The 12,329-nt window shown below is 54.1% G+C and overlaps 1 long non-coding RNA gene across 2 annotated transcripts in view; it reads left to right on the top strand.

Moving 5' to 3' along the window:
- Window positions 1–9,713, top strand: part of LOC132649696 (uncharacterized) — a 41,547-nt gene extending 31,834 nt beyond the window's left edge. Inside the window, exons 2-4 of one of the 2 annotated variants that reach the window (XR_009588189.1) lie at window positions 1,350–1,493; window positions 3,905–4,326; window positions 8,044–9,713. This is a non-coding gene — a long non-coding RNA (uncharacterized LOC132649696). Of the gene's footprint in view, window positions 1–1,349; window positions 1,494–3,904 lie in introns of both variants that reach the window. The other variant, XR_009588188.1, reaches the window with a different exon arrangement.
- Window positions 9,714–12,329: the final 2,616 nt, after the last annotated feature.

Genomic DNA, 12,329 nt, shown 5'->3' on the forward strand with positions numbered 1-12,329 from the left:
GGGACAGTGCTGGGACAATCATCCTGGAGGAGGGGCGCTGTCCATAGCACAGTGGCCCTCGCTCCTCAGACTGCATGCCTCCCGCCCTCCGCAGCTTCTCTGTCTGCCTCCTGCTCGTCACGTTCACCTTCACATACGTGCTCATCATTAGCTCCTCCACCGCGAGAACTGACAGTGACATTATCCCTGTGCATTCTGGGTCCTTAACACCTCCGTACTGACGCTCAGGTGGCTGGAGGATGCTGTTGAAGGTGAGGTCTGGGAGGGCACACGGCACTGTCCTCTCCTCCTGGGCAGCCTCCTTACCGTCTTTACTGGGACCCCTCTTCCCACCAACAGATAATCTGTACAGTGTCCTTTCTTGTCTATTATATCTTATGTTTGCTGCAGCCTAGTCTTTCCCCTATCCAGCTAAGCCAAAATGCACCCCATTGCTGTTCACCAGAGATCTATAAAGCTATTTCACACTTGCCAGCCTGTCCCACTTCAGTTTCCCACTCAGAACCCTTCAGAGAGAGTCCATTGCCCACAGCAAGGGCTGCAAACCTGTCCGCTGGCCAGAGCACCAAGCTTTGGTAGAATTCTCTCCTCTCCCTCTCTGTGTCTTGAGCCCTTGTGTCTGCCATTTGCTCTCCACCTCCCTGTCTCCAACCACCTCAGACTCCCCCACACTGCCCAAACATGAGCTCTTTGGAGGAGTGCCCCAGGCTCCCCTCCCTCCACCCATCCATCTTGGGGAGTCTCAGCTTCCTGGGCTCCTCTAGCCCTGGGTTTGTCCTCCGCCATTTACCTACGGACCCAGCCTTGTCCCAGCATGGGGGAGAGGGTGGCTCAGCTCCAGTGGATGCTGTGTTGGAGGTGATCCCAGCACCCGGGGAGGCATGTCCACACCGGCCTTCTCGTCTGGAAGGGCCTGGAAGGCAAGGCCTGTGAGGGCTCATTTCTCCACCCACTGTATTTGGTAAAGGGCACGGCAAGTGCAGGTGCTCAGGTGAGACCTACGCGGTGGCTGGGTGGTGAATGAATTTCACTGCTGCTGGGATTCTGGCGAAGGACTGGAGGTAGCCAAGGAGAGGGAGTAGGTGGGGTTGGTGGAGCAAGAAGGGAGGAAGCAGAAAAAGGAGGGGGTAGGCGGTGGTAGGGGTTTCTGTGGGACAAATGGAGACTAACAGAGGGGGTGGGAGTGGGGGTGGGGCTGGTTTAAAGGGAGGACAGGGCTCTGGTGTGATTGCTTCTGTCTGAGCAGAAGGTGCCAGGAAGATGGGGGAGCCACAGGGAGAGCCGCCCTCACACACCCTGCCTCACTGGGTCATAAGGTCTTGGTTTTCCTTACCCTTTCTTATCTTCAGGGGAGAGGCCTAAGGGAAGCACTCTACAACGTAGACCAACGGCCTGGCCAGGCAGGGGAAGCTGGAGCAGACACTGAGGGACACTGAGGACCTCCCTCCACACACCAGCTCATGTTTTTATGTCTGTCAGGGATCAGGAGGAAGGTGAGAACTGGGAAGGTGAGAATCTTCTCAGGGGGCACAGCTTTTTGCTGTTGGGGTAGGTGGGCAGAGGGTGGGGGTTGATGGTAGGACACGGAATCAGAACAGCCTTTGGAGGCAGGACTTGGAGACTTCTCTGATGATGTGGTGGGGGGGGGGGGGAGCAGGGGGAGGAAGTGACAGTTGTCACTGAGTAGCAGGCTGTGGGGTCCTGCTCCCGTAATCCTGCCAGAGTAGAGCTGTGTGTCCAGGGCAGGGGTGCTGGCCATGGGAACACGTTTCTGTCATTTGCATAAGGACTCTGTTTGGGCCTAGGTGTCCTGGCCTCATCCCATGAGCCCTTGTTCTCCCACATCATTTCTGTTTCATCACAGCTCCATGACTAACTCCCTGAAGCCCAAATGTGTAGAGCAATGATCAAGGCCATGCTCTTCTCCATTTCTTCTGTCTGTCTGACTCTCTCCCTGTTTCTCTCTCTGTCTCTCTCTCTCTCTGCCTCTCTCTCCTTCTCTCTCCCTCTCTCTTCATCTCTTCCCCTCTCCCTCTCTCTTTCTCTCTCTGTCTCTCTCCCTCTCCCTTTCATTCTCCCTCTCCTCCCTCCACTCCTCTTCCTTTCTCTCTCTGCCTCTCTCTCTCTGCCTCTCTCTCCCTCTCTCTTCATCTCTTCCCCCTCTCCCTTTCTCTCTCTGCCTCTCTCTCTCCCTCTCCCTTTCATTCTCCCTCTCCTCCCTCCACTTCTCTTCCTTTCTCTCTCTGCCTCTCTCTCTCTCCTTCTCTGTCCCCCTCCTTCTCCTTCTCCTCCCTCCCCCCTTTCTCTCTCTCTCTTTCTGCCTATGGGGGACATTTTACCCTCAAACCACGCTACCGCCCTCTGAGAACTGGCTGAAGCCCACTCACATTAGGCAACGGTTTTACTTGGCCTACTAATACAAATGTTGACCTCATCTTTAAAAATACCCTTGGAGAGGCATTCAATATAGTGGATAGGTGGTCACTCGGGGCCTCAGTCAAGTTGACACATAAAATTAGCCATCACAGCTTCTTTAAGAAAGCCTCAGTTTGACAGGAGGACTAGGGAGGAGTGGGGCCCAGACCTGGGATACGCAGAAGATCATCCTTGTAAAGCGAAAGCATATGCAAAGATCCTGAGGCCAACTCACAGAATCAACACACAGTTGACACTGTCACAGCAAGCAAGGCAGCCAGAGTGTCTGGAGAAGAATGGACCAGGTGATCGGAGAGGAGGTGCGTGCCCGCGTGTGCGTGCGTGCATGCGTGTGTGTGTGTGTGCGTGCGTGCGTGTGTGTGTGTGTGTGTGTGTGTGCAAGGGACAGGACTCATTGGCATTTTCTCTGGTGGGGACTGTGAACTTTAGTCTGAGTGAGATGGAAGATGCTGAAGAAGAAGGATTTATGCCGAGATGTGACGAGTCAGTCGTTCATTGGTTGGTTGGCTGGGTTTTCTCTTGTTTTCGTTTGTTTTTGAGGAAGGGTCTTGAAACCAGCCTTGACCTCGCTATGCATCTGAAGGTCACCTTGAGGTCTGATTCTCCCGAGTCCATCCCTTACTAGGATTCCTGGTGGGCCCCACCACTCCCAGCTTCAACAGTGCGGAGGCCCAAAGCCCTGAGCCACACTATACCAGCTGAGCTCTCCCTAGGTTTGACCCTTGTCTTTACAGGGTCAATCAGGCCACTTTGTGAAGATGAGGCAGCGAATAGCAAGTGTGGAGACAGGGCTCTTGTGAGGAGGTTACAGGTTACGTTTTGAAGAGATGGTGAGAAGCAGCTAGAGCTTCAACCTTCCTAATGCTGCGACCCTTTAGCACAGCTCCTCATGCTGTGCTGCCCAACCATAAAATTATTCCATTGCTGCTTCATGACTGTAACCTTGCTACTGTTAGGAATCGTTATATAAGTATCTGCACTGGGCTAGAGGCTCCTGAAGCCCCCACCGTGTGCCGACATGAGGCGGGCGATCTGGGCGGACCCTGAGGGGTGCAACCCCACGGGGAAGCCCGAGGCACCGCACAGGCAGCCGCACCGCGTGAACGACCACAAAGAATTTGGAGAAGCCGAGGGAGGGTGTAGGTAAGACACGGTCAACGCCAGAGACACAGCATCCTCGGGGGCATGTGAGAGGCAGGGGCGCCACACCCATTGCCCGTGATAGCTGTCAGCGGCCAGCCTGGCGGCCTGAATTCCAGGCCCGCGTGGCTCAGGGCAGACAGACCCATCAGGACCCCGTCCTTCTCCTCCTGGGAGTGAATGCACCCCCCCCTAACAGGAAGGTAGCGTAGGCATCTCTCCTACAGAGGTGCCCTCGGAGCCCTGCAGCCTTGTGTGTCCCGGGCCCTTCTCTGCAGGTTGCCCTAGAGCAGAGCTGTCTCATCCCACATTCTGTTCTCATCCCCAGGCAGGAGCCGAGCTGGGCCAGCGGCTATCTCCAGGCGGCCTCTGCTCATGAGCGGGCAGACAGCTCTTCCTTGCAAGAGGCCAGCCGACCTGAGCTGGGACGGGGCTGAGAAGCCGAAACCATCCAACGCAGCACCTTCCTGTTCACCCAGCTCGGGACCTCTCCGCTCTCTGTGGCTGGGGACTCAGGGACCTCCAGGTAGAGTGGGGAAGACTCCAAGAAGCTTTGTACCTTCGTTCTGGGAGCAAAGGAAAACTTAGGAACGGTCACTGTAGTTGTTTAAGACCATAGAGATTGGGGCAGGTGGGACGGTCCAAATGGAGCTGCCCGGGCCTCTACCTTCCTTCATCAGCAGCTGAAGTGACCAATATCCGTGCCTTATGCCCAAGGATGTCCGGTAACAGCATCTTCCTGGGGTCTTGGTGAGTTCACAGGGGAATTGAGTGTTCGGATGCTGTGGAATTCCTGGGGTGGCTGAATCCTAGGCATAGCAGGAGAGCATAACATCCTCCCAGAGCTCCCAGCTGCGTCACACACCCGGGCACACAGCCGCTCTGCTCCCTGCCAGCCTGCCAGATAAGGGTGAGACTGGCATGCCTGCCACCTGGCTCCTGCAGGCTCCCGAGGCCCTGCCTCTCCCCACTCCCTGCCTCCTCACTCCCCCTTTCCAGGTCCTGTCGGCAGATGAGGCCCCTCCGAAACCTCTCCACAGCTGTCTCCTTTGGGTCTTTTTGCGGTCTGGGCTTGCTGTTCTCTCGACAGTAGTCAGGAAGCCCTTACCCCAAAAAGTATCTGCGGGAGGCTTGGTCTGCAGGAGAGACCCTCAAGGGCTCCTTGAGTCAGGTGAGTCACACAGAACCCCAGGATTACAGCGTGGATCCAGAGCACTGTTGCCATGCCTTAGTGTTGCTGGGTGAGCACAGGTGAAGCCCTCGCCCCAGGGTCTCCACCTTCCTAATGCTGTGGCCCTTTACCACAGCTCCTCAGGTTGCGGTGACACCCTCTACCATCAAATTATTTGTAACTGTAACTGTCTACTGTGAATCATAACTATCTGACATGCGACCCCAAGGGATCGTGAGGACTTTCTGTGCCCTGGTGACCTGATACCTTTCATCCTTGCCTGGTAGGCAGTTTAGTAGGAGTGGCCCCAGTCAAGGCCAGAGAAGGCCACGTGGGTGGATGCTGCTGGCTACCACGGGCACTCCTGGCAGGGCTGTCACTCGGCATGTCCAGCCCTCCCGTGGGTCGCGCAGACGTGAGATCCCGGACAGGCCTGGCTGCTGGAATCCTGTGCAGAGGGGCCTGTGACCGGGAACACCATGGTTGACGGGGGTTGATTCCAGTAGCTGAGCGACAAGAAGCTGGTGAGCTTCTGTGGCAGAAAGAGGTGCCGGGCGTCTGCCCTCCCTCAGCCCGAGTCAGTCCACAACCTCCTTGACTGCTCACATTACTAATCTCTAATCCAGGGCCATCTAGAGGGGGGAGGGAAGATTGCACACACTGGAGAAAAGAGGCCGACTTGGAAATCTAAGTCATCCTCCTTAGAGGAGGCCACGGGGGTACGTGGAGCAGGGCTGTAAAATCCAAGCGAAGTTTCTAAAGGTGAGCGCCATGTTGGGAAAAAGAGCAGTGGACCGACACAGCATAGAAAGATTTAAAATCACCACGTCCAGGCTGCAAAGATGGCTCAGAGGTTAAGAGCACTGGCTGCTCTTCCAGAGGTCCTGAGTCCAGTTCCCAGTGCCCACATGGTGGCTCACAGCCATCTATAGTGAGATCTGCTGCCCTCTTGTGGCGTGTATACATAAGAAATATCTCCTCGGTTTCCAAAGGTAGTAAGGACAGGTGATATCAACTGCAGGTGGCCCCTGCCAGTTTGAGGGAGCTAGGTAGAACTCTGCAGTTGTGGTGAGGCCACAGCCCAGCAGGGATGGCCAAATGGGTACCATCTCACTCCTCTTCTCCCCCCTCCCACCTCTGTGCTGCCTGGCCTGGAGGAGGCCAGGCTCCGTGCCCTTCCTTACCTGGATCTCTCTGCTCCCTACACCCAGGGTCTGGGTCCTGGGGCAGCCCTGGGCGAGGAATATGGTGTCAATCTCACTGTTAACAAAGCCACAGATCTTGAGAAACAAAGGCCCCCGAAGGTTCTGTCCCTGTTCAGAAGCACGGGGGGCAATTCTAAGGTGACGAGTGAGCTGATAGAGAACCTCGCTGAGTTCAAGGGTGCCAAGGGCTCCTGGATGGGGCCGGGAGTGCGCTGCGGCGCTTTAGTGGGGCAGACGCCCCCACCTGGACACAGGAAGACATCACGTTACAGGGCTGACTCACCTTGTGAGCGCAGGATGCTCACAAGGGCCCTCGTGGGCCCTGATGCTCCCTGACCACCCAGTTCTGGCCCCAACAAAGCAGGCTTGCTGGGCGCCGTCCCCAGCGCGCGGGAGGGCATGGCGTACATGGCCCAAGGGCGGCATCGTGCGGTCATGGTGGGTACTTCACCCTACATCCACATCCTCCATTGAGGGAGGGTGTTACCTGGCGCCGGAGGACCACAGTCTTTCCCAGCAGATTAGGAATTTCTGTACCACGCAGTCCCACCCCAACGGCACAGAGCCTGGGGCAGTGGGAGTGGGCGGGAAAGGGTGCTAGTGTGAGGTTCCCTTTAAGTGAGTCTGTTTACAGCTTGCTCATCACCTGGGAGAACTCACCTCTCAAAATGGGTGTCTAGGTTCACAGCCTGGACGTTTGGCTGCCCCTTGCTTCTCAGCCCACAGTTCTGCCCCCTCGGGAAAACTGTTCCCATTACAGAGCATCTTTCAGGAAAGATCTCATCCCCCAACGTCCATAGGAAGAACCTGGACTTCTGAGTTGGTCAGAGCTGTCTTCCAGTACTAGTTGTGTGCTCCCAGGAAAGCCCTTGACCCTCCCCTCTGTGCTTCAGTTTCCCCATCCACAAAACTGGGGTAATAACACCTTCATGTCAGCTCTAGGGTGGGCTCTGCTGACCACCTGTGTATCTGTGTATAGCTGTCTTTCTGTGTGTGTGTGTGTGTGTGTGTGTGTGTGTGTGTGTGTGTGTGTGCTGGAACCAGCCATGGGTGCTCACCTCTGCCTCAGCATCCAGACAGAACAGAGGTTTGCTGTTTAGGACACAGCACGGAAGGCGGCCCTGCCCTCGGGGAGCTGCCGAAGGCAGAGGGCGCTGTTCTACTGTAGTTCCTGGAGTAGCCGTGTCCTACGGAGCCGGGAGGGCTAGCTGTCCAGCTGGAGAAGCAGAGCCTGAAGGGGCCTGTCCCCGCCGTGGGTCATCGGGGCTGGGGAGAGGACAGAGGGGCACAGAAGAGGCTGAGAGAATCAAGAAGGAAAGGGAAGGACAAGCAACATGGGAAGTCTCTCCGCATGGCTAATGTGCCCCTGTCAGGGGTTCAGGGTGCTTCTGGGGCACCTAGGCAGGGTGCCCCTCTCCAGGAACTTGAAGGCTAGAATCTGCTCTGGAGGACTGCGTAGGGTGTCTCTGCAACCCACGTGCCCCTTCTAACAGGCAAGCAGGACCAGGGCCCCACACTAACAGGAGAATGGGGGCTGCTGCAGTGTGAGACGGGTTTGCAGGTAGTGAAGGAAGGCACCTGAGACCATCTGGGATGGTAGAGAGGTCAGCAGCCATGAAGAAGCCTAAGGGTGTCTGGGAAGTCGTCTGGAGCGGAAAGACATCAAAGCAGCTGGGGTTCTCACTGCCCGTAGCCTGACAACATTCACCCTGCAAAGCAACCTGCTCCCAGAAGCTCTGTTCAGCACCCCCTCCCCACCTTCCCATGAGCCTGTCTTCACCTCTTCAGTCTGCAAACTCTCTCTGTTGCTCCCCAAGATAGCCTGGTCCAGCGGGACCTGGAGGAGGGGGTCCAGCGGGACCTGGAGGAGGGGGTCTGTGACAGAGTGAACACAGAAGACTCTGGCGGTCACATGTAGGGGACTCCACAGGTGTCACTGTGCTTTCGCTTTTACATTTTCACCCTAAGTCTTGAGGCAGTTGCTGACCGAGGTCAGACAAATCTTTCTCCTGAACCCTTGCTTCCCTCTCTGTCCTTTCCTCTCTTCCTTCTCCCTCCTCCTCTCCTTTTTCTTTCCTCTTTCTTTCCCAGAGTCTGTGCCTTGACCAGCCGGAAATCATCTCAGATCTGTTACTGCCCTTCAAGGCTTCCTGGGGTCCAGTGCTCACCCATCCTGGAGGCTGCGCCTTCAGGGGTGTGGTCAGGGCATCCCTGATGGGAGCAGAGCCTGTAAACAGTGGTCCAGGACGCGGCTCCTTTGCTGAAATATCAAGAAGCCCCCTTTGAGCTGCTTCAGCATTCAGGCTGCAGGGTCGCTCACACACCAGGGCTCAGTCTTCCGGAGAAGAGGCTCTCAAGGGCCTCTCGGAGGTTGAGCGTCCCCGGGGCTGCTGGCAGGGGCTGCAGTTGGGTGATTGGGGGCATTTTGTTGGTTTTGTTTGTTTGTTTTGTTATGTCTTCAGAGACCTTTTGTTCAACAGTTTTCAGCACTTGATGCCTCCATCTGGAATCAAAGGTAGAACCCAGAACCATCACAAGAAGCTTCCCCCAACCCCATACTTGAGTGTAGAAGCCATTGTTCTGGGGTTCAGCTTTGGTGGAATCGTGGAAGAGGAGCCCTGGGTCTGACACTTGGCTGAATGGCTAAGGAAACACTAGGGAAGACAGAGGAAGAAGAGCGAAAAAGCCAGGACTTCCCTCCGGGTGGAGAAGCGGCTGGCGGGCTTAGAACGCAGACGCTGGTGCCGCCCGCCCGTGACTGTTGGGGTGGTTGGTGCAGCCCGTGTTCTCATTTCCACCTCACATCTAAAGGAAAGAGCTAGGATCAGTTTCCGTGAGCCTCAGGAGCAGGATAGCAGGAGCCTCAGCATAGTTGTCTGGTGTGTGTGGGGGGTGCTTTGGGTGTCCATTTCTGCAGCAGAGAGGAACCCATGGTCCTCCGTTACCATGAGCCTGTCCTGTAAGCATGTGGGAAGTGCTGGGGGTCATTGCGCCATGTTCGTCCTTTCTTCCCTCTCAGTTCTGATGTACTTCAACCCTAAAGGAAAATACAAGGAGAGAAAGAGCAGGGGCCCACCTGCCTCCAAGAAATGGCAGGTGCTAACATTCTGCTGCATTTACATCAGATTCTTAAAAAGACAAAAAACAAAACAGAAAGACCTGAAATGCCGCCGAAGTCCCTCTGTGCCTGCTTCTCTCTCCAAATGCCCAGCCACTATCCTGCAATCAGTGGACATTTTCTCATACGCGCTCACCCGATATCACTCATAAATCACAGCTGGCGGCACTCTGAGCGCTTTTTAGCTTACGTAAGTGGTGTCAGAGTGACCCTATCGTTTGAGAACTTGCTGTTTTTTTAAATTTAGTATTGTGTTTTCAAGTGCACTCATTTTAACTTCTGGACAACTGGACAGAACAGGAAAATCACAGTTTGTGCTCTCACTCCTCCCCACCCCCTGCCCCATGGACGTTGCAGCCTGCTGCCGTCTGGATACAGTTTGTTCCTTTTGAAACCTGTGTTGACATTTGATTGCCGTCACGTCAGTGTTCACAGGGCCCTCTATCCTCCTGAATGGACTGATCCACTCATGGATTAATAGAGTAACTTAAGAATGACTTCCTTGGGCTGGAGAGACGGCTCAGAGGTTAAGAGCACTGGCTGTTCTTCCAGAGGTCCTGAGTTCAATTCCCAGCAACCACACGGTGGCTCCCAACCATCGGTAATGAGATCTGGTGCCCCCTTCTGGCCTACAGGCACATATGCAGGTAGAATATTGTATATATAATAAATAAATAAATCTAAAATAAAAAAAAAGAATGCCTTCCTTATAAACGTGCCTTCTCGCTGGGAGGGGTGATGTGTGTTTGGTACTCCAGCTTAGGCTCAGAAGGAGAACCCTAAGTTCGAAGCTGCCGTAGCAACTGTCTTAGTCACCGGTCCCTTGCTGTGAAGAGACCCCATCATCAGGCAGCTCCTCTTAAAGGAAACACTTCACTGGGGGCTTGCTCGCAGTTTCGGAGGTTCAGTTTATTACCATCATGGCCAGGGGCATTGTGGGTATATGCAGACAGGCACTGGAGCAGTAGCTGAGAGCCGCACCCTGATCCATGGGCAGAAAAATACGGTCTGGGATGACCTTTGAAACTCCAAAGCCCAACCCAACACCCTGCCTCCCACCCCCAAAGAGACCTACTTTCTTCAAGGCCACACCTCCTAGTTCTTCTAATCCTATCAACGAGTTTCACTGCCCGGTGACTCAGGATTCAAATGTCGGAGCCTAGAGGGGCCATTCTTCCATTCTTATCCAACGCACCACAGTAACCTGGCAAGAGCTGTCTCAAAATGAACAAGAACAATGACTGGAGACCAAGTTCAGTGGTCCTGGGTTAATACCTAGTGCCATTAAACCAAACAAAGACAAAACCAAATATGTAGGTGAGCATGAAACGGGGGGGGGGGGGGGAGGGTGGATAAGATATCCGAGCAGGTAAAAGCACTTGGCCTCAAGGCCGACAGCCCTGGAGCCCCGGAACTTACCAGTTTCCTCAGTCGTCCCCTGACAGTAAAATACATGCAGGGGCCTGTGTGACCGCTGCAAGACATCGTCACTCATTGCTGCATGTTCGCATGTGCACACACACACATTAAACAAACACTAAACGAAAAACAAGAAAACCCAATAACAACAAAGAGAGCAGCGATAGCTCATTCCTCCATACTGAGATGTGTGTACTCTGGCTTGATTTGAGGCAGCCAGAAGATCCCGTTCTGTACAGGCCAGAGAAAGGCATTCTTTAGCTATATAGAAAGCAAAAGGGAAAGAAAAAGACAGCAGGCACATAGAGACAGGAACTGCAGTTAAGCATCATCAAATCAGGCCTTTTCATCATCCGGTGTGGGCGATTGGTGTAGCCAAATTGGATGAGCAAGCAAAGGTAGCATCACCAAATTGGGGCTTACAACACTCGGGGGAAATTGACTGGGGAAGTTGAGACAGTCAGCTGGCGTTCCTGAGTGAGCTTTCTTTCCATGGGTGAGTTTTTTGCCACTTGGAAATCCTTTGCCTCCCAGCTGTTGTTCTCGAGGACATGATGCTTTTAATATTGCTGGCTGCTGGCTGCTTCTCCCTCTCTCCACGACAGAACCAGAGGGCCGGGCTGACCCAAGGTAAGGCATTCTGGAGACAAGGGAAGGCTTTTTTGCTTCAGAGTCTGTTTTCAAGAAGCTTAACAGAACGTGGCAATTTACCAATATAATGTGTATTTCAAACCCTTACCAGGCGACAAGCAGATATCAGAATCATGCTTATGTACGCCCCAGCCTCCAGAATTATAAGCTAGGTAAACCTGTGTTCTTCATGAATTAATCAGTCCTACTTTTTTTTTTTTAAGTAACAGAAAATGGACTAAATTTTTTTCCCCAGTTTGTCACAATCATGAATAATTCTTCAATTAACATCCTTGGTCCTATGTCTCTGCTGCTGCTGGGTAGGAGGAAAACCGCAGTCACAGACACGCGCTAATGGAGTGTGGCACTGTGATGGCGAGTGATTACTGGCTTGACTGGCATTTAGAATCATCAACAAGGCACAGCTCTGGCTGAGTCTGCAAGAGTTGCAGGGTCACTGAGGCTCCTTACCAAGGTCCCGGAATGCTGCTGAGGCCAGCCAGTGTGTATCTGAGCTGGATCCCTGGCAAGGAGGCTCTGAAAGACCAAAGGTGCGTGTGGGTCGCACCACTCCAGGGTTGGTTTCTGGGCTGGATAAACAGGGAAGACATGGGAGCCAGGTGAGCACCAGGATGTAGCTTCCTGTGTCCTGGCTGTGCGCACATGATCTGTTCCCATTGCCATGATTTCCCATTGCCATGACTGCCTGACCGTGTGGTTTTCAGTCCTTTGAAATGGGTTTGCAGGAAGAATTTGGGAGAATTTTGACCGGTGGGCTAATGAAGTCCTTAAATGCTACAGAAGAGTTTAAAGGGCCATTCTGAGGAGAGTGTGGAAGGCCATGACATTGCCAGAAACGTGCTGTTAGGGTTTCCATTGCTGCCACAAAGCACCATGACCAAAGCAACTGGGGCAGGAATTCAAAAGGGGCAGGAACCTGGAGGCAGGAGCTGGTGCAGAGGCCACGGAGGGGTGCTGCTTACTGGCTTGCTTCCCCTGGCTTGCTCAGCCTGCTTTCTTATAGAGCCCAGGACCACCAGCCCAGGGATGGCACCACCCACAATGGGCGGGGCCTCCCCCATCACTAATTAAGAAAATGCCCACAGGCTTGCCGATAGCCAGCCTTACAAGAGGTATTTTCTTAATTGAGGGCCCCTCCTGTCACATGATTTTAGCTTGTGTCAAGCTGACGTAAAACTACCCACTGCTC

Source organism: Meriones unguiculatus, chromosome 21 (assembly GCF_030254825.1).
Source record: "Meriones unguiculatus strain TT.TT164.6M chromosome 21, Bangor_MerUng_6.1, whole genome shotgun sequence".
In the NCBI taxonomy this organism is placed as follows: Eukaryota; Metazoa; Chordata; class Mammalia; order Rodentia; family Muridae; genus Meriones; species Meriones unguiculatus.